Source organism: Tiliqua scincoides, chromosome 7 (genome assembly GCF_035046505.1).
Source record: "Tiliqua scincoides isolate rTilSci1 chromosome 7, rTilSci1.hap2, whole genome shotgun sequence".
NCBI lineage: Eukaryota > Metazoa > Chordata > Lepidosauria > Squamata > Scincidae > Tiliqua > Tiliqua scincoides.
The window spans coordinates 46,231,422-46,253,074 of NC_089827.1; the positions used below are offsets into that span (position 1 = coordinate 46,231,422).

The 21,653-nt window shown below is 45.6% G+C and overlaps 1 protein-coding gene across 6 annotated transcripts in view; it reads left to right on the forward strand.

Annotated features, from left to right (window-relative positions):
• The window catches only part of CHRM2 (cholinergic receptor muscarinic 2), a 187,464-nt gene that overhangs the window by 25,336 nt on the left and 140,475 nt on the right, over window positions 1-21,653 (forward strand). For all 6 annotated transcript variants that reach the window (XR_010794736.1, XM_066633838.1, XM_066633835.1 and 3 more), the window contains one exon: window positions 7,947-8,087. The gene's annotated coding sequence lies outside the window, so the exon portion shown is untranslated. The remainder of the gene's footprint in view (window positions 1-7,946; window positions 8,088-21,653) is intronic.

The following is a 21,653-nucleotide window of genomic DNA, read 5'->3' on the forward strand; positions in this document are numbered from 1 at the left end:
CATGTATGCTGTATGCAGCTGATTAATTAAATCAACCCTGGGCAGGGCTACACATTATATCATATGCATTTGCATGTGACTGTGTATGTATGCATGTTTTCATGTGAATTAGTGTACATATGTTAATTTAAAAAGTGAATCTGGACTCTAACCACCCCCACCCCAAAAGGAAAAGTATAGATTGCATGTAGTAGTCTATGCAAGTTGAATGTAACGGGTGAATACATATGCATGCTGGGTACACCAATTGTGTGCATGTAAATAGGTCTGAACCGCAAAATCCAGATATTGCAATGTACGGCTGGAGTGGCATCAGAGGTTAACCAGGTTGGACGTGGGGTGATGGCCAGTGCCAATCAGAGTTCCCACCTGGTCAGCCCAGCCTGTGAAACATCAATAGCAGTGGCACTGTTAATGCCCAGTACACCAACAGCGGTTGTCATAGAGGCCCCAGTGCAAGGTCTGCCTTGGGACCTCAGCAATCTGGCATTGACCCTGGGCACAGAGCCTGGAATTCGTGATGGTACAGTACCTCTCTTTGATCATATAGGAGTAAATTGATGTGTCTGTTTGTCATGAAAGAATTACAGAACTTTCTCACCTTGGTACTGGGAAGATCTGTGAACAAAATAACAAATGTTGTCTGTTCACCCTTAAGCTGCACAAATTGTGTATCTGTGTGTGTTCTGGGACTGTCTGTTCTGAAATAGAGTCATTTCAGTAAGTGGAGTCTTTCATTCTGTTTTGACATCCACCATTGATCAGTTGACTAAAAGCAACTAGAAATGGTCCACTATCATTTATTTGGGCTTAGGTTTGCTTTCCATCAGTACACGGCACTCAATGTATCACTCTTCTTATCAGGGGAAGCAGGTGGAACTTTCTCTTCCAAGTAGGTAAGTGTTCTTTTCAAGCACTTACCTTTCGTGACAGTTTTAGGAGAGATATAAACATGTTTCTGGACCGTCGTTCTTCTTGGCTATAAGCCAGCTCCAAACACACTGCAATTTGTTCTTCAACGTGCTGGATAAGATGTAGCTCTTTATATATCTGCGTGTTTTCTATAGTTCAGCAACCGGCCCGCATAGGTGCCCAGAAGTTGGTACTTGGCATGAAGGTGAGCATCCTAGCTTTGACCTCAGGGCTGATGCCTTCATGCTCTGTTTAGTAAGGTTACCGTGGACCTTGGGCCTGATCCAGCGGGGCTCCTCGCACGTTCTGAGAATCTCAGATTCTTCTTGAAGTGAGTGTCTATTCTTTAAGGCTGCAAAGGGCGACTTGAACATATGTGGAGAATGTCTGCTGGTGAGATCTCCAAAACTGGAAGAAGCAGGGGGCTGTGAAGGAGGTGGGTGGCTGATTTCCAGCATATTCCCTTGTCTCTTCCTGTAACTATCACATCCCAATAAGTTATGCAAAATAACCAGACATTTGCAAATGACTTAAAGCACAATTGTAATGGGGTTGCCTATAATGCGGTATAATGGCGCCAAAATGGCCGCTGTTGAGTCCCGTGGAGTCAGGGAGGCAGCCAGAGGTAATGGAGGTATCCCTGAGATAATGGAAGATTAATTACCTTGCCTTTTGTTGAGCCCCAACCTGCCCAGTGAGGCTACTTGGATCTGGACCAGCTCAAATGCTGGTGCAGAAATGAATAGCCCCATGTAGGGCTCTCATGCTCAGGATGGGGGTTAGGATCTGGCCGAGGCTTCCTTTGTTGTCTCCTCCCAGGCCTGAACAACCCTCCTCCCTGCCCTCCTGCAGCCCAGTCTCACCACCTCTCTACCTTCCCCCACCCTGGGACACCTCCCCACTGCTCAGCAGGGAACTCACGATCAATGGTTCCTGACCAGCACAGAGGCCCAGTGTCCATCTTGCCAGTGCCTGGCCACAAAGTGCCTTACAACACCCTTGTGGCAGCTGTCTCCTGGACTACATGCAGAGACTGGTGCTGGCCCAGGATTGGATCTAGCCCTCAATCTGCATTATACAGTTGCAGGATTTTGGATGCAAAATCCATATCAGGTTTAGTACAGAGTCAACACTCTGTCTGTACTTCAGTGGAAGGGAGGAATAATTGGGGTGGTGACACAGAAAAGCTGTGCTGTGCTGCATGGCCCTCCTCCAACTCTATCCCAGAGGCATCCTTTGCCACCAGCACATTCACTGTAATGGCGCACTGAGAGCTGGCAAAAGCTGTCACCGTGACATTAAAGGGGAGGCCATAGTCAATCTGAGTGCTATATTTAACCTGACACTGTCAGTCGAGGGCTGGCACTTGAGCCTTGGTGGCGAGAAAATAAACCGGGCACCTCACTTGTGATGGTTCTTCCTATCTTTGCAACACTTAGAACTCCTTTTTTATAGAAACAGGCAGGGAGAGTAGAAGGAGGTAGGTAGGTAGCACTAGTCGGCCACCACCGCTTCTGATATTAATGATAACTGGCCTGTTTAGTTGTCGTTGGGGAGGATGAACATGCAAAGGCTTCTCTGTTCAGTTCTCATTAAAGCCAATTTTGATATCTTGCAAGTAATTTGGCCAGGCTGATCCTTTGGGAGTGAACTTAATGGAGGCTATGAGAGACGTTTTGACCCCGGAAAAGAAACCCCTTGAACAGGATCAGCCTCTTATTTTATGGGCTTTGTAACCCCAAATCAGTTAATACTTGCAAAGAAGAAAAATGTTTTGCAGGTGTAAAATAACCTGCAGGAAACGCCAATAAAATGACACTTTGATCTACCCGATTTGGCGTGGGAACGAAATGCCGCGTTTGTAGACTAAGGAAGTGTAGCCATTTGTTGAGTTGTGCTCCCAGTTTTTGCTTGGTCACAATCTCATGGATCCTCAAGGGAACATGGAAAGTTGCTACCTGAGGAGTTCAGCCATTGGTCTGTCTGGCTCAGTATTGTCTCCACTGACTGGCAGCCACTGCCCCAGATTTCAAACAGGGCTTTTGCTCAGCCCTACCTGAGGATTGAACCAGAGCCTTGAACCATGAGACTGAACCAGAGATTGAACCATGGAAAGCAGGTGTTTTGGTACTGAGCAACAGCTCTTCCCCATTCCCCCATCCAGGTTTGGATTGAAGCTACTTCTTTTCAATGAGGGCCTGCCTTTTTTCCAGCCACCCATGCCACCCTCCCATTCCTTGCAGTTTTTCTCCTGCAAGCCACTCCTACCGCTATATCCTCTTCCCAGGAGGGACTGCTTTGCATCAGACTGTTGTTGCTGTCACTTATGTTTGAGGAAATTGCATTTTCCCAGCAATGATCACTTGCAAATGTTGATTTGACCCCAGCCAAAGAGTTAAATCATGAAGTGCTCAAATTACAGGAGAGGTAGAAGTTACCCACTTCTTTACCTTTTGCAATGGCCCCTTTACCTACAGATTTTAGAAGGCGGGGGGGGGGGGCTGATTTTGATAAAATTGGGGAGAGTCCGGTATATAGTGGTTAGGGATTTTATTAGGGCCCCCATTGTTGGTCTGGACCAGGACCATCATGCACGAGGAAAGGAAGTCTCACCCTTTTCTCTCTGCTTGATATGCCCAATGTATATGGCCTTGGAAAGTGCCACTGCAGCAAGTGGTACCTTGACCAGCATATACTTGCCTCGGGGACATGTGGGTCAATTTCCAACTGTCAGGTCCCCTTCCTATGCACTGCTGTCTAGTTCTGAACCACCCCCCCCCCCATACATCCAGTGGCAGCAATTTTAAAGAAAAATGCATCCGTGACATGTTGATCATAACATTTAATTTGGCCCTCTGTATTTCCTTGTGGCCAACTGTGGTTTGAGTGCTGGGAAAGTTCTCATTGCAGCAGAAGCATCCTCTTGTGGAAGGAAGCCTGGATCTTCTCACACCCCCTCCCCCCATCCTGGTTAATAACCACAGTGCCACTAACGGGTGGACACATATGTCTATTCTCCAACTACTAAGTAACAGTTTCACATATTGTGCAGTTCAGGCAATCTTTATCAAGCAAGGCCCTTTATTTCCCCATCAGTGAAACACAGATTATAGCGTTGCAATTCTCCCAGGCTTTTCTTTATGTCATGCCTGCCTGTTATACTGCCTGTTTGAGGCAAGGCATGTCTTTTCTTATGCCGCCTGTGTCACCGCTTCATATGGAGTGTGGGAATGTGTACGCCCAGCTATAATATTTGTGTGGGAGAGACCATGTGTTCCTCTGGAATGGTTTCCACAGTGCATTTATTTTGTTTTAGCAGAAGCTCAGCTATTTGTTTTCACCTCTGGATAGAAGGTCATGCAACCCAGTGTCAGAGGTCTGATTAATGCCGTGTAATTAAAATTAGGGGGGGGAAGACAACAACAAAGCAAATGTATACAGTCTATAATGTATTTAAAGCTAGAGGCAGTTCACTTTAGAGAACAGAGGAATTATCCAATGATAACTTGTGACTTCCCAGAGCAGTATAGAAACAGATCCATTGCCAAGCTGGGTGGATTTGATGATCGGCAATGCTGTAAGTTAGAATGTGTGTGTGTGTGCGTATTTAGAATTTTGTGCTTAAAAATCCCAAATGTTATGACTGAGATGCAAGATGTTCTCCCAAGATTTGGGAAGCTCAGATTTTTGTTGGGACTATGGGTGGAAAAACAGCATTGCATGACAGAACACATGAGCATCTAAACTTTTAAAGCTGTTCTCAACCATGAGGACTGTAAATCTACATTTTCAAAAACAAAGCTGAGATGCTATGGATTCAAAAGAAAATAATGCCAGATTTTGTAACGTGCAGGCTAAATTAATACTACAAACTTCTGGAGAGCCTGGAGTGGTTCAGATGATACATCTGACTGGCCCTGTCCACTATACAATGAGAAGTGAAGATCTGTGCACCCCATCTTGCCTATGCAGCTTGCTATTATGCCACACATAGGAGGTGGAACATCATGTGGTCTAATGCTCCTGAACCAGGAGGGGGGAGAGTGCACATTTTACCTTTCATCAAGCCATGGAAAGCATTAGTCAGCTGTTTCATCCACACTGGCCCCTATTATGTTCTATAAGCTGATTTTTTTCTTCTTCATCACAGTGGAATTCCATAGAAACATGGGGAGAAGAGGTGAGATTTGAATCAAGGAAGTCCTACCTTCACATCCATCAGTGATGGCTGCTTCCATAGATGCTTTCTTGAGAGGAGCAGGAGCCACAGTCGTGGCAGCTTCTGCTTGGAAGGGCAACGGAATTATGGCAAGGCAGCAGTGGAGGGGGCGGGCTAGCATGGGGTGCAAGGAGTGCACTCCTCACTTGTCCACCACCACCTACTGCCTGATGAAGCCGTGGTAGAGGAGGAGTGCAGTAGTCCTCCCCACCACTGTCTGGAAGGACCAGTTGTGGCAGCAAAAGTCACCACCATAGGATAACGGGGCCATGGTGGAGGCAGGGCAAGGAGGATGACCACCACCTCTTGTCCAGTATTGGTGGCTGCTAACTGTGATGCTCCTCCAAGAGCAGTAGTGGTTGCTACTGGGTAATGGAACAATGGAGTTGTGGGGAGGCAGTGGGCAGAAACCTCTTACCAGTCCACCACCTCCCATTTCCAGACAGCAGTGAGGATGGTAGCAACATAATCTGCAACCGTGTAAGGCAGGGATGGTGGGAGGAGAACGAGCTCATCTTGTTTAGCGCCAATGAGAGAAGCAGCAGGCAGTGTTGCCCAGTGGGGGCCCATGGAGTCCTGGCAAGGCTGGATGGATGAGGGCCACTGCCTATGCCGCACTGCTGTCTACAGAAGCTGTCTCACCGTGCCCTGACTGGTAAGGCTGACAGCTGGGAGGGAAACTTCAGACCAAACACTGCCTTGTCACTGACAGGCAGAAGTTCAGTCGGAAGCTAAGCAGGGTCAGGCCTGGTTAATACTTGGATGGGAGACCGCCTGGGAATACCGGGTGCTGTAGGCTTCTACCATAGTCTTTCGTGACTGAAGGTTGCCAACCATCACCATCAACTGGAAGTGATGAAAAGCAAAATAAAAAACTTTGTTGCAGGCAGATGGAGTGGGTGGAGTTTTCAGCTGAGAGTTTTGTGGAAGTCATAGAAATTTGGTGACATTTTCTCCAGCATAAAAATGTGCTGTCGCTAGTCACAAAGGAGGTTGTCCCTGTCTTGAACTTCTTTACTTTTTGGATAGATTTTTGGCTTGTGTTAGATGGAGACATTGTGTGATCATCACTTGGCACTTAAGTAGAGGACATTTAGGTGAGGAGGATGTCCTACTAGTGAGTCTTGGGTGAGTTTCACATACTCGCAGGAGATTTTTCAGGTAGATAATAAAAATGCCACTGCAGGTCATTGTGAAATAGAATTGAAATGCAGTTATTTTGGAAGGTTCAGAGAGTTTTGTCAAAGTTATATCGGGAAGCTGAAATGAAGAGTAGGAAAGGGGAATAGAAGCAGAGGAGAAGGTTTAATTGTGTCTCAAAACCGCTGTGTGTATCTGTTATCTGTCTAGGCTTCTATCTGATTTTTCAGTCATGAGTAAATTGAAGATTGGATTTATAAATGGGATGATTTTCAGATCTTTTCCTTCTGTACATGGCGGTAGAGAGAGAGAGAGAAATTATGGGACTCTGCTTTGTTGGTTGGCAAAGGTCAACTGTATACATGGGGGGAGGAGAGATGAAGAATAGCAATAAATTTGCTGTAACTTGGACCTTGCTTATAAAATATTGGAATGTACAAAATGCAACAGTGGTACATAAAGAGATTCTTTCAAAAAAATATGTTCTTTTTAGGGGCTGTGGAGTATTTGAGAAAAGATATGCATTTCATCTCTGTTATTGACTGTATGCCAGATATATAATGGTCTTCCTTAAAATTATCTATAATCATTGAATCCTATTGCCTGTCACTTTGCTCCACTTTATCCCTTGCCCCTATCCCTGCTTCTATTATGTGGTCCTCCATTTATTCCACCCCTGGTCTCCTTAAACCAGGGGTGTCAAACATAAGGAACAGGGGCCGGATGCGGTCCACTGAAACTTTTTATCTGGCCCCCAAGCTCTCAGTTGTTGAGCAGTACTGAGGTGACACTGCTGAAAGGTTGGCCTGCATGATAATTGAGCTCTCCCATATATTGAAATATGATCAAAATTTGCACATTTTCTCTTTTGTCATTTGCAGCTAATGAGTTCGGAAGTGAGAAAAAAGTGCTTATTTCTGATTATGACCTGTTTAATGACATCACTACCTACCTAATGACATCACTTCCAGCCCTCAGCAGGCATCATGAATGCTATTCAGCCCGCTGTACGAAATGGGTTTAACACCCCTGCCTTAAAACGATTCTGTCCATTCACTTGGTGTCCCTTATGTGTTTCTAAAAGAGCTTTCCCAAATGATTGGACAGTTCCTTTTGTAGGTGCCCAGAAAGTTCATCCAGATTTGTAGGTGAATAACCAGAAAGTTCTACAGATTGGATACATATTGGCCTCTAGGCCCTGGCGTGAAGTGGGGACGTCACATCACAAACCAGAGCCTAATCTGAAGATCCTGGTATGGCCTTCATGCCACAAATGTGGCCTTCCCAGAATTCTCACTTTACTTGCACAGTAAGGAAGCTGGCTAGCAGAGTGGTTGACAAAACTCTGTTGTGGTATGAAGGCCATGAATGATTATTTGTATGGTTGCTTATTGGCTTCCTTAGAAATGCAGGGGCTTTTCTAGCAACAGCAACAACAATAACCCCTCAAAAAACAAAACAAAACCCTGTTGGTGTCTATTGCAGGAATCAAAAATCCAATTTTACAATATCTTGGAGCTCAACCTGAGGTTCATGGCTAAAAGCTGAGAAACAAATGTGTATTTATTACATGAGAATTGGCTTATGAAGAAACCTCCCTGGTTTGGTTTTGAAACAACAGCAGAATTGAACTCTCAGCTTCCAGGCTTAAGCCGATCTGTGTTCTTCCCTACAGACGATGGCATCAGAAAAAATGACAGTCGAGCAATGCAAGAGGGCTGCCTTCCCATCATTCCTGAGGCTGATTTAGAAGGACGCCAATGTTGCCCTTGGCCCTAGCAGAGACAGCACAGAGCACTGACCCAGGTCACAAAAGGTAAACCGTTTAAGTTCCTCTTTGATTCTAACTAGGCAGGTGGGATGGATGAAGATGAAACACGTCCCCATTCCCTTGAATTCCTACCGCTTTTCTTTGAGGGCTGCTTTCCTCTCGCATTGTTACAGTTCTTAATACAAGGTGGCAGCGAGCACAAGTTGGAGATCCCAGGAGTGCACTCCCGGCTTTTAAAAAATGTTTCACTGTCACAGTCTCGGGGATGGTATTTTCTCCCTTGATGTCATCTAGCTTCCAAAAGCCATGGAAGGGAGGAGCAAGAACGTAGTGGTGAAGTAGCAGAGGGAGATGATGAGTGAATAAGGCAAAAATCAATTAGCTGTTTGGATGATCCATTTTTTTTTCCTGGTTGCCCCATTTGTTTGGTTTTAGTTGAGCGGCTAATTAATGAGCTTTTTTCATCCCATTGTGTGTTGCTGAAGAGTGCCGTCTCTTTACTGCAGTATTAAGAGATTACGTTGTTGTTTTTATCATGTAATGATTAGCTAATGTATTGCGAGGGGCCTGTGGATTTGGCCTTCAGGGGAAAACACGATTTCTCCTCTTTAGTTTTTACTCTTTCTCATCTCCCATCCCACCATGCATGCATGCCCCGCTCTCAATTCTTGTGCCTGAGAGCAAGGCTGGAGGTACGATGAGGAGCTGGCATGGCAAAGCTGAAATGAGGTGAGGTGAAGAGATGTGAGACAGAGACCTGCAACCTGCAGGATCCCCTTGTTGCTCAGGTTAGAGAATGAGGTGACACAGAAGCTTTTGTATGGCTGGTCTTAACATATTCTGCTCTAAAATATTGTTCTTCTAGAGATTTCTTTGATAGTCTGGCTGTGGTTAAATTCCCGTCTTTGGCCAGAGCTCAGTGGTGGCACATTGACCCCATATTTCCTCAGGCCCATTTCCTCAGACCTCAATCTCACTATGATTGTGAACCCAAGTCCTACTTGGGTGGGTTGTGTGTGTGTGTGTGTGTATAGCCCGAGTACAAACAAATCCCACCTCACATCCTGGTTCTGTTCTAGATGTTTGCTAGAAGTTGGAACCAGTATAAGTCTGAACCGCACTAGTATGCAGGTGTGAAAGCACAAGGCTAGATGTACTGTACATGTGCAAAAGCTCAGATGCGGCTGTCCATCAAACTGGATGCCCCCCGATTGAATGTCTGTAATGGGGGGACTACCTGTATTAACATGTTATGTGCAAGAAGGTTACTGGGCTAAGAGGACAAGAGATACTTGTCCCCCTACAGTGGGGTTTCAGCGTTCAGTGGGGGATTTAAAATTGATTTTCCTTCTTTGGCCGCTCCCTTTGCTCCTTAAAAATCCAACTGAACCATTGATCAAAAGTTAAGAAGGGCCAAAGTTCTCTCAAACTATTGCGGGGCATAATCTTTTCATTTTCCATTTATCTTTGCTGTCTTTGCTTAACTTCAATTTCTGAAAGAACTTTAAAAAAAGAAAAAGTCTGGGGCCATCACCCTTGGTGTGTTCTGTTGTTTTCATCAGTCCCCCAATGGACATCAGGGATACGAACCCTTGTTTCACCTCTGGCTTGTTCACCATTCGGGTTTTTGAACACGTTAAAGTTTGGATCAGGACTGGAGGGCTTGCCGTGTTGCAAAGACTTAGGATAAGAGTGATGGTCCCTAGTCCAGAAGCTGTACATTTGTCGACCTCGTAACTCTCGTTGCTAACATGTCTTAGTGTCTAATCTAAACAGACAAGGCAGGAAGAAAAAAGGGTGGCAGAGAAACCAGCCTTGCTCAGAGTCACAGAGAAGGCTGACAGTCAAGCTGTGATGAGAGCTCCCGTGTCTTGACCTCTGTTAATGTCCAGTTAGCAGAATGAGGCATCTCTCAATATCAGTAAGTCTGTCAGGCTGCCCTCTTGGCCACCATCTGACCTTAGCCTTTCCTTTGGGGTCTCCTGCATCAGAGGGCAGGACGGCTTCCCATTAAAAAAAGAAAAGAGTATTTAATAACTAGGAATTCAATAAACAAGCTTCTGTGTTATGTAAAGCTTTAGAAGTCAAATAGGCCTCATGGGCAATTAGTGAGGCAAAGTGGATTGTCTTCATAAGTCTGGAAAATGGCAAAAAATGGACTACATTGATTATATGACAGATTTTCTACCCAGATTTGATCAAATCTTGGATCCTCATACCCAGTTCATGCAAACATTTTGTTCTTTTGTTACATGTGTCCTATTGTAGCAAACGGTTCCTCTGAATCCTGCATTATGTACATGAATCCATGTATCCTTTCAACCGACATACAAATTATCAGGAACTTCTGGGAGAAGGCCGGCCAGCCGGCCAAGAGGAGTGGTGTCTAGTACAGTGATCTTCAACCTTTTTCATCTCATGGCACACTGACAAGGCACTAAAATGGTCAAGGCACACCGCCAGGTTTTTGACAATTGACAAGGCACACCATGCTGCCAGTGGGAGCTCACATCTCCTATTGGCCCTATTAATAAATGACCTTCTCCCAAATTCTTGTGGCACACCAGTGTGCCACGGCACAGTGGTTGAAAATGGCTGGTCTAGTAGTGCACATGCATTCCTTCTTGTTTTCCCTTTACTAGACCAGCAGCTGAACAGGGGAGAAAACCTTGGTAATTTGTATCCATCGCAGGCTGCAGAGACCAGGTTGTTAGGGGGAGCATCTAGGAAATTAAAAATTCTCCTAGGAGAGCACTGAACCTCACAGATTCTTATTAAAAACCAAACCCAGAGTAGTGTCTGCAGGGTGAGGACAACCCACTGAATTACCCATGAACACAAACCCAGGAGACCACGGGTCAAAATGTAACAAGTTTATTAAAAGGAAGAAAAAGGAAGTTTTAAAATATGGAGAAAGAAAGGGGGATTGTAAAAGTTCCAGAGGCTGATGAACAAAGCCTGAACCTGGATGGAAAGCACAAAGAAAATTTTCACCAAATGGATGCAGTGACCCTGAATGCTCAGCAGACAGAGCTGGGATGCTATTCAATTTTCTCAGCCCCAGATTCCCCAGTGTAAAGCCCAGTCCTATCCTTGCCAGTGCCCAGAGCTACATGGCACTGAAATGGCAACTGCTGTTTCTTGTGGGCACAGGGCTAGAGCTGGGAGTCTCCTCAGGTTCAGGAGTGTTTGCTCCCTTGCCCTGGGTAACACTACCATGGTGCTAACACGTCTCCTTGGATCTGCACCCAACATAAGAACAGCCCCACTGGATCAGGCCGTAGGCCCATCTAGTCCAGCTTCCTGTATCTCACAGCTGCCCACCAAATGCCCCAGGGAGCACACCAGATAACAAGAAACCTCATCCTGGTGCCCTTCCATGCATCTGGCATTCTGACATAACCCATTTCTAAAATCAGGAGGTTGCGCATACACATCATGGCTTGTACCCCATAATGGATTTTTCCTCCAGAAACTTGTCCAATCCCCTTTTAAAGGTGTCTAGGCTAGACGCCAGCATCACATCCTGTGGCAAGGAGTTCCACAGACCGACCACACGCTGAGTAAAGAAATATTTTCTTTTGTCTGTCCTAACCCGCCCAACACTCAATTTTAGTGGATGTCCCCTGGTTCTGGTATTATGTGAGAGTGTAAAGAGCATCTCTCTATCCACTCTGTCCATCCCCTGCATAATTTTGTATCTCTCAATCATGTCCCCCCTCAGGCGTCTCTTTTCTAGGCTGAAGAGGCCCAAACACCGTAGCCTTTCCTCATAAGGAAGGTGCCCCAGCCCCGTAATCATCTTAGTCGCTCTCTTTTGCACCTTTTCCATTTCCACTATGTCTTTTTTGAGATGCGGCGACCAGAACTGGACACAATACTCCAGGTGTGGCCTTACCATAGATTTGTACAACGGCATTATAATACTAGCCGTTTTGTTCTCAATACCCTTCCTAATGATCCCAAGCATAGAATTGGCCTTCTTCATTGCCGCCGCACATTGGGTCGACACTTTCATCGACCTGTCCACCACCACCCCAAGATCTCTCTCCTGATCTGTCACAGACAGCTCAGAACCCATCAGCCTATGTCTAAAGTTTTGATTTTTTGCCCCAATGTGCATGACTTTACACTTACTGACATTGAAGCGCATCTGCCATTTTGCTGCCCATTCTGCCAGTCTGGAGAGATCCTTCTGGAGCTCCTCACAATCACTTCTGGTCTTCACCCCTCGGAAAAGTTTGGTGTCAACTGCAAACTTAGCCACTTCACTGCTCACCCCTGTCTCCAGGTCATTTATGAAGAGGTTGAAAAGCACCAGTCCCAGGACAGATCCTTGGGGCACACCGCTTTTCACCTCTCTCCATTGTGAAAATTGCCCATTGACACCCACTCTCTGCTTCCTGGCCTCCAACCAGTTCTCAGTCCATGAGAGGACCTGTCCTCTAATTCCCTGACTGTGGAGTTTTTTCAGTAGCCTTTGGTGAGGGACCGTGTCAAATGCCTTCTGAAAGTCCAGATATATAATGTTTTGAATGGGTGCAGAACAGGCAGGGAGAGAGCATAGGATACGACGGCAGAGCCTGCTGCCATCTCTGCCCCCTTCCCAGGTCCAGTGGCGTAGGTAATGATCATGTAGCCCAGTGCCAAGCTCAAAATGTTGTCCCGGAAGTGATGTCACCACCGGAAGTGATGTCACGCCCGGGCTTTTTAAATAGTGAAAATTGGAACCCACCTGCTCCCCTCGGCAGCTCATCACCCACTTGCTCTGCTGCATCTCCCTAGTCAGTGGCATAGCTAAGGCATCTATCTGCTGCCTGGGGTCAAAGAAGATTTTGTAGCTTGCCCTCCATGACAAATTCAAATTTAATTAAGTAAATAAATAAAAAGTTATTGGTTCCATGTGGATTCATAATAACATCTCATTGGCACTCAGAACAATCAGTCTCATAGGTCAGTTTTGAGTTAAGCAAATCCACTTTTCGTTCCATAAGGCAGTTGTGTTTTCATTTTATGGTTAATTGGCCATAACTTTTGATAGAATACAGGTATTCCAATGCAGTTTGTTTCATTGCATTCTGTATTAAATTACCTTTCCAATGATATATAACATGATGGTATTATTCATACATACCAAGATTTTCACAATTTTGGTCACTAGTGTCAAGTTCAGCTTGTTGCCCCCCTAAAGCTTGATGCCTGGTGCAACTGCTACTCCCTGCACCCCCTTAGCTATGCCACTGCCCAGGTCCAATCTTCCCCTTCCCGCCCAGTTCTGCCTTGGGTGCTCCTTCCTGAGCTCCCAACAAGTGGGTCACTCTAACAGCTGGCAGAGAACAACCAACCCTTTTTGTGGGCAGGGAAATATTTAACTTGGCTTTGATGATGTTGTCAGGTTACCTGATTGGGTGCGTGGAACCCACCGGATCACTCAATCCAAGTCCCTTGACCTAGAAGGACAGGTTTGATTGCCCAATCACTAAGCGCTTGCTGATCCTGGCGTGGGGGTGGGTAACGGATCCAGACAGGAAGAGAAGCCAAATCCACAAACAGCAGATGTCTGGAGTATAGTGGAGCTTCCAAACAAAGGACAAAGGCTACTTGCAAAAGATGCCCTGAAGCTTTTTAGGCTGCAGAAGCTGCGCAGGAGCTTCTGGAGAGTTGAGTTTAATCAGCCAGGTAAGTTTGATTAGCGTGCAGAAATTTTATGCATGTCCACACAAGATTGAGACCCATTGAGGCTAAGTGAGTGTAAGATTGCAGCCTTAGGGCCCAATCTTATCCCACTTTCCAGTGCCAATGCAGCCCCAAAGTAAGGGAACAAATGTTTCCTTACCTCAAGGAGCCCTTCATGTCCATTTCCATGCTGTACGATGCAGTGGACACCCTGTTAACATGGCTGCACCAGTGCTGGGAAGTTGGATAGGATTGGGCCCTCAATCCTGTTTAAGATCATTGGTTTTATTATGATGAATATTCCCCCCCCCGCCTATTTTTGTGCAAGCTCAAACACTTGACAACAAAGCTGTATTGCATCCTTTAAATAGGGAGATTGCAGATGTGTGAATTGGATGGAATTTTGATGTTTGTCTACATCTAAACTTATTTAAAAACAAAACTCACAAAAACGTAGTGATGCTTGTGGATTTGTCAGCTTCCCAGGCCACATAAAACCATGTCTGGTGATGAATAAAAATCACATGTCACGACATACTTACAGTACGCTGTAAGGGGCCGCAGAACACTGTCGTCCCGAGGGCTGCAGAATAACATGGCTGCTCCGCTGGAAAGAAATGACTCTTGGTTGTGGGTTTTATTGAGCTAACAGTATTGTTAGCAATTTATTGAGTTTTTAAGGAATCCAAGCACACAGCACTCTTTCGGTGGCCCAGGTGTCTGGAGCAAAAATAAAGATAAAATCGATTTGCATTCCTATACATCCAGGCTTATTTGCTTGTTACCTTGTTGTTGGGAGAACTGAAGAAGCAGGTGTGTTGCTTCCCCAGTTACAATTTCCACTCACTTGGATGATGCTGCAAAAACGTAGGGTTTAGACATGCCTTCTTGCAAGCTGAACCACAGCATATTGGGAGCCCAGGAGCTGCCTGGTATATCCCTGCCTGACTTGTGAATACGCAAAAGGAAAGGGAAAGAAATTTGTCACCCGTGCTATGTTGTTGCTTACAGGTGTGATTTGTGGGATCATTTCCATGGGTGTGCACTGAACTATGACAAGCGTTCCCTGGATTGCTGTTTTTGTTTGGCCTGAAAGGAGGTGGTTTATGCTTAAAATCGTTTAGCTATGACATTTCAGTCTACAGTAATACTGCCTCATGTTCAGTATTAACATATAAAGCTGCCATCTACTGAGTCAGTCCACTGGTCCATCAAGGTCCATATGGACCACACTGACTGGCAGTGGTGCACCAGGATACTAGGCAGGGAACTTCTTCAGCCCTACCTCGAGATGTTGCCAAGGATTGAACCAGGGAGCTTGTGTGTGTGGAAAGCCACACACTGATGGTTCATCCACCAGCCAGGGACGAAATTGTCCCTACCCCTGTAAGGGGGAAAGGCAGCAATGTGAACCCCAGGGTCACACTGCGGCTGGGGATGGGAGGGTGTTTTTTTTGAACTTACAGCCATAAGAACAGCCCCACTGGAACAGGCCATAGGCCCATCTAGTCCAGCTTCCTGTATCTCACAGCGGCCCACCAAATGTCCCAGGGAGCACACCAGGTAACAAGAGACCTCATCCTGGTGCCCTCCCTTGCATCTGGCATTCTGACATAACCCATTTCTAAAATCAGGAGGTTGCGCATACACATCATGGCTTGTACCCCATAATGGATTTTTCCTCCAGAAACTTGTCCAATCCCCTTTTAAAGGCATCCAGGCTAGACGCCATCACCACATCCTGTGGCAAAGAGTTCCACACGCTGAGTAAAGAAATATTTTCTTTTGTCTGTTCTAACTCTCCCAACACTCAATTTTAGTGGATGTCCCCTGGTTCTGGTGTTATGTGAGAGTGTAAAGAGCATCTCCCTATCCACTCTGTCCATCCCCTGCATAATTTTGTATGTCTCAATCATGTCCCCCCTCAGGCATCTCTTTTCTAGGCTGAAGAGACCCAAACGCCGTAGCCTTTCCTCATAAGGAAGGTGCCCCAGCCCCGTAATCTAAAGGGGTTTAGATTCATTAGGCAGCCAATACTGAAGTTCTGGGGGATCTGGGGAGCCCTCCACAGACTCCTTAACCTTCTAACATCTAAAAAAAGGGGGGGGGGAAGAGTACTTCCGGTTTTCATGATGAAACTGGAAGTACCCGGTTTTTTCTTTACGTGTTTGGAAGGAAGCCTGATCTCATCTGATCTCAGAAGCTAAGCAGGGTCAGGCCTGGTTAGTACTTGGATGGGAGACCACATGGGAATATTGGGTGCTGTAGGCTTATACCATAGCCTTTCGAGACTGAAGGTTGCCAATCATTTTTGGAAGGTTTGCCAATCATTTTTGACAGCGGAGGGCTGCCCAGACCCCCCCAGGACTCCAGCACTGGCTGGAGGTAAGAGTAAAAAAAACAAACCCTCTCATCCCTGGCAGTTGTGCAATCCTGAGGATCATGTTGCTGCCATAGCCCTTATCCTGCACACACTTACAGTGCACCCAACTCCCTTGTACTCCCTTGTTTTGGAAGATTGCACTGAGTCATATTGCTCACAGGCTAATTCACACATGCATCCAAAATACTTAGTCTGTAACCCTAAACAATGAGGGAGGTGGTGGATTCTACCTCACTAGAGATCTTGGAGCAGAAGCTTGATGGGCACTTGATGGAGACACTCTAGGACCAGGAGGACCTCCTGCTACAGGCAGGGGGTTGTGATAGATGACCTTGTGGATACCTTCCAACTCTATGGTTCTATATTTGGGAGAAAAATCCCACTGAATTCATTGAGATTGACTTCTGAGTCGACGTGGCGCATAGGATTGTGCTACTGCACTTGCTGCTGCATTCATGATCTGGTCTTCTTGGTAAGTCTGGACTGCTCAGTGGCACCCAAAAAGATGTTGATGAGAGCATGAACCAGAAGTGTTTTGAAGTGCTGGACTGCTGCATTGCCGACACTGCACCAAAGCTGGGCCAGAGTGTATCTTGCTGAAAACAGCACCCTCTGATTGATTGGTTGTGGATTCACAACAGACAAGTTCTCTCTTTTTCTCACTACTACTTGTCTGGCCTGTGGGGGAATGAGAGAGTGCCATTATCTTCATCTCCTGCTTGTGGGCGTCCCAGAGGCAGTGGTCTGCCACTGTGGGAACTGAGATTCCAGATCAAGATGGACCTTGGGTCCACAGGAATTTTGTATTCAGACAAAGAAACAGAATCAGTTCTATGCCAGGGTAAGTTCAATGTGATGACTTGAGGCAGATTTGCGTGGCGCTTCGGCGTTATTTTGCGATTAGGTATTAGAAGGTATTCCACTTCTGCTAGGAACAGGGAAGAGCAAAGAAATTGAGAAAGTACTGCAGTGTCACCCCTTAACTACATATCTCATTCAGTACCCCTCAAGTTTTTGACATTTCACCAGCCATTGCTTGGATCCTTTCATGCCTTTCTTGGTCACCATGAGGGCTAGAAACTTGCTTTTTAAAGAAAGAAAATTGAGTTTCTCAGGAAGTTCAATTGGCTGCTCAGTTCTATACATGCTGCATTTTTGTTTCTCCTGCTTGCCTGAAATCGTGCAATATGCACACAACCATCAAGGAGCCTGATTTCGCCCCCCCAACACGCCTTTGTTGCTGCCCATGTGAAATGCATGACTCAGTGCTTGACTCCTCCTTCCTCCCCTGGAAAACGCATAAATAGCATGATGAGTATAAATCATCATTCAGGAACAAGAGTTCTACAATAGATTGGAACTGTCAGTTTCTCAGAAAGGAAGCGAAAGACGTGAGACCACGAGAGATGGGAAGAGTGATTGCAGCTTCGTTACAGAGGTCGCCCGGCTGCAGCAACAGGTTATTGCCTGTCAGAAGCTGTTTTTATTTTCCAGTTGTTGGCTGGAGTAGGTCTTGGTCCTGGAAAATAAATGCAATTTTTCTCCCCCCACTTTTTTTTTTTTTTTTTTTGGTAAATCTCATAGCTCTTTCTTTGCTCAGGGTTTATAGAGTCATGCCTTCTTCTACTTAAGGATTATTCTACGCCTCTCAGCATCTCTTTATTACATAGCAGAAGGTGGGGAGTGCTAAAGGATTGTGACAGTTTTCTCCTTAGTTGCCTGCCCAGTTGTGTCATCATTAAAAAATGAAAAGCATGCTGTGCTCTGGACTAGACTGCCATTGTGATATAGCGTGCTCTTTAGCCACAATCCAATTCATTCCTTGAACTCCTAAGCAGACCATATTTTGAAGCCTAGACAGGTAGATTTCATTCCACTCCTTGATTGTTCTTTGGATTTGCCGTGCTCAGAGTTCCATTCCATCTGAATTCTGATTTAACGAGGGGAATTTCTGCCACTCTAAAATTGGAATATGTACAATTTGCTGCAGTTTTCAGGTCCTTCCACAATTTTATCTACTTTTTTTCCCCTTTACATAACTTTTAAAATGTGTGCTGCCTCCCTCCATTAAGAGTTATCTTGATGTGATCCTACATACGGTTACATTAGTAGAACTTATATCCCGCTTTTCCACTCCAGAAAGGAGCACTCAAGGTGGCTAACAAATAAATATGAAAACCATGAAAAATATAAATAAGTATAAAAATCAAACATTTAAAACCAATAAACGCAAACAAAACAATTGGTTCCCCCCTCCCAAAAAAAGAAGAAGATAAGGCCATGCCCCCTTGTGTCAGCATTAAAAGGTTTGTGTAAATAAAAAGGTCTTAAGCCCCCACCGAAAGGACTCTAGGGAGGGAGCTGTTCTCAGCTCTAGGGGAAGGGAGTTCCACAAACGGGAAGCCACCACCGAAAAGGCCCTCTTTCTTGCCGCCATCCCCTTCACCTCCACTGGTGACAGCACATTCAGAAGGGCCCCCTCTGATGACCTGAGAGGACGGTTGGATTGTATGGAAGGAGGAAGATTCTTTTGGTGTGGTGTTTTACTTACGCTCAAACGGCATCGCGTACATTGTTAAAACACCACGCTAAAAGAATCTTGATAGAATTACACTTACAATCACATCCAGAATTTTTTTTTTTTAATTCACTTTTATCAATTTGAATATGTTCATTGATCATGTGAGGGTGGGAGAGTGATGTAAGAGCTGAAACGTGAGCCGGGCTTTGCACGCATGCTGCTCTGTCCAAAATTCAAAAGTTAAAAAAAAATGAAACGGTGGAGGATTCCCAGGATATTATTTCATTGAGGAGGCATAACCAATTAATTTACAGTCCTCAGACCTGAATTGCAGATGGACCTGTAGCTTGCAATAAGATCTCTGGGGATTTTTTTATAATCACAGGAAAAGTGATTATGTGAACAGGCCTAAAAAGCAGAAGTGTAGCTGGGAGGGGGATGTTAAGTACTATGGGAGCTGCAACACGCCATATAAGTGGTCCCTCCCACTTGCCATTGGAACCATTCTGGGGAGCAGCAGCAATGCTCAGGAGAAGCTGTTTGGTTCGGTGAGCACCTGTGCATTGCTGTTGTCCCCAGAATGGCTCTGACAGAGAGTGGAAGGGGCCACTTGTGGTGCCTGTAGTACTTGGTGTTCCCCACCCAGCTATGCTACTGCTGGAAGAGACAGGCCCCAAAGAAACATATCTGGGCACAAAGCACAGGAAAAGATCCAAGTGGTCTCAGTGTGAACCTCTTCATTTCTTTCCTGAAGCCATCAAGACATCAGATGGCGCATATGGCATTTTCGTTATAATAATGAGTAAACTGCGTTTCTCTCTTCCCCCACTCTCTGTAAAGTCAGGGAGCACTCGTGGTTACATTTCCATTTATCAAATGAATTGGTCTTTGTAAACAGTTGATTTTCTCCAGGTTGTAGTCTAGCAATAATGAGTACAACCGTTTGTTCCTTCAATCTGTCTTGCTGTTATGTTGCCATCCTCCCAGCAGTCCCTAATTGATTTATATGGGGATGTGTGTATGTATTTTATCACTTGCAAAAGATCCTCTAGTTTCAATTTCAGGTGTGAGATGGAGAAGAGAGAGAGGGGAACAAAGTCAACGTAAACAAGGTTTATCAAGGAGGCACAAATGCATTTCTCTGTTTTCCATCAGAGCTCTCAACACCCAGCAGCAATGATATCTCCTTAGAATCAAATGCGGGAAGCTGGTTTTCATTTACTTACATGTTACAAATCACCTTTCTTCCCAAGCCCTTGTGGTGGTTTCATGTTTAGGTTTGCAGTTGAAGAAACATGACACAAAAGAAGTGGGAAGGGAAGAGGGAGATCCGGATTTTAGGGACCAGCTCTTTCACAGTGAGGGAGATGGAATGATCCCTGAGACATCTGGTGGGCCACTATGAGATACAGGAAGCTGGACTAGATGGGCCTTTGGCCTCATCCATCAGGGCCCTTCTTATGTTTTTATGTACTTATAGTTCTTAGGGGAGTCAGTTCTGAGAGAAGAGTGCTCAAAGAGAGTTCTAGCCAGCCCAATGGAGGAGCTATCTTTGTCTAACCTCTCCCACTGATGCAACAAGTGGAATCCTTGAAAATAAGTCCACAGAGAGTACTAATCCAGAATCATTTTTGCACAGGCCCACAACAGATTCTTGTTGTCTAAAAGAGCAAGAACCGCCTTTGCAAAGCTATTCACTCACTGCAGGATGATGTCTGTCAACCCCGTTAACAGAACTGTTTCCACAGCCATTTGTTCATATTGGGGAGGAGGCAGTGGCCAGATGTGTTTGGTCCTTGGTTTGCCTTCAGTGGAGTGGTGTGGATGAGTTTGGACACTGGCTTAGCTCACCCCTGCATACTTTCTGAAAAATGGGTTGTGAGTCTTTCTTTTGGGAACAGCTATAATGAAACAAAGTACATATTCCCTCCCCACCCCCTCATGGCCCCGATGATTAGGACATGAAAAACATGCTGGAGACCCAAGTCCTCCTCCATGAGTGCATGAAAAGCCTTTATCACCACTCTCAAATGTGTTATCCATGGAGGTTCCATTCCGGAACACACACACACACACACACACACACACACACACACACACACACACACACACCCTGGTTGATTGCCAATGCCGCGGATATGGGCAAACGCCCATTCCCATGGCCTGGACCCTCCAGAGGCGAGGAAAGTCCTGCTCCCCTTGCATCTGGAGGGGCTTTTGAGCCCCGCCAAGGCTTTGGGCATCTGCCCACAGCCTTGGAAAGCCTCAGAATGGTCATTTTCAACTGAAAAATGTAACTTCTGGTTTTTTTGGCTGAAAATGGTCATTCTGAGCCCTGCTGAGGCCATGGGCAGTCTCTGCAGGACTCTGTGGGGCTCAGAAGCCCCTCCAGAGGCAAGAGGAGAGCACCTCCCCAGAGGGGCTGTGTGGAAAGGGTCGTCTGTATCATTAGATAGTGAAATTGTGGATACTGGATCCCCAGATCCCCCCCTTATTTCTTCTTACACAGCCCAGCCTCAAATATATAATTTTTTTTTCTCTCCACATATCCACTCTTATGTGAGCTGCTTTTAGGAACTGTGCTGATGAAAGGGTGGGGCTAACTGTATAGATTGTGTAGTAACTGTATAGATTTCGTGGTCTTCAGCTGGTGATCCTCTTAAATGTAGGTGTTTTGTGTGGGTTAATATTTTCTATTGTCTGGGTAGATTTCTCAGCAACTGGTACATGCAGTGACTGTAAATGGAGGAACATAGGATGGTCTCCAAAAGGGGGCGCATCCGTTTCTGCCAAGGCTGTGCTGGAGAAGGTTGCTGTCAGCAAAAGTTTCTGCAGTTCTGTTCAAAATCTGCTTTGTAATTGGTGTGGCATGTTTGTTGGAGAAGTTCAAAATGGAGAGGGGGAGCTGGGGGGGGGTTGTGTTTTTAGGGGTGGATGATATGTCAAACGGCTTAGCGTGCAGAAGGTTTGAGTTTCAAATCCTGGCCCAGCCTGTCAAAAGGCTCTGAAATAGCAGATCTCAAAAAAATCC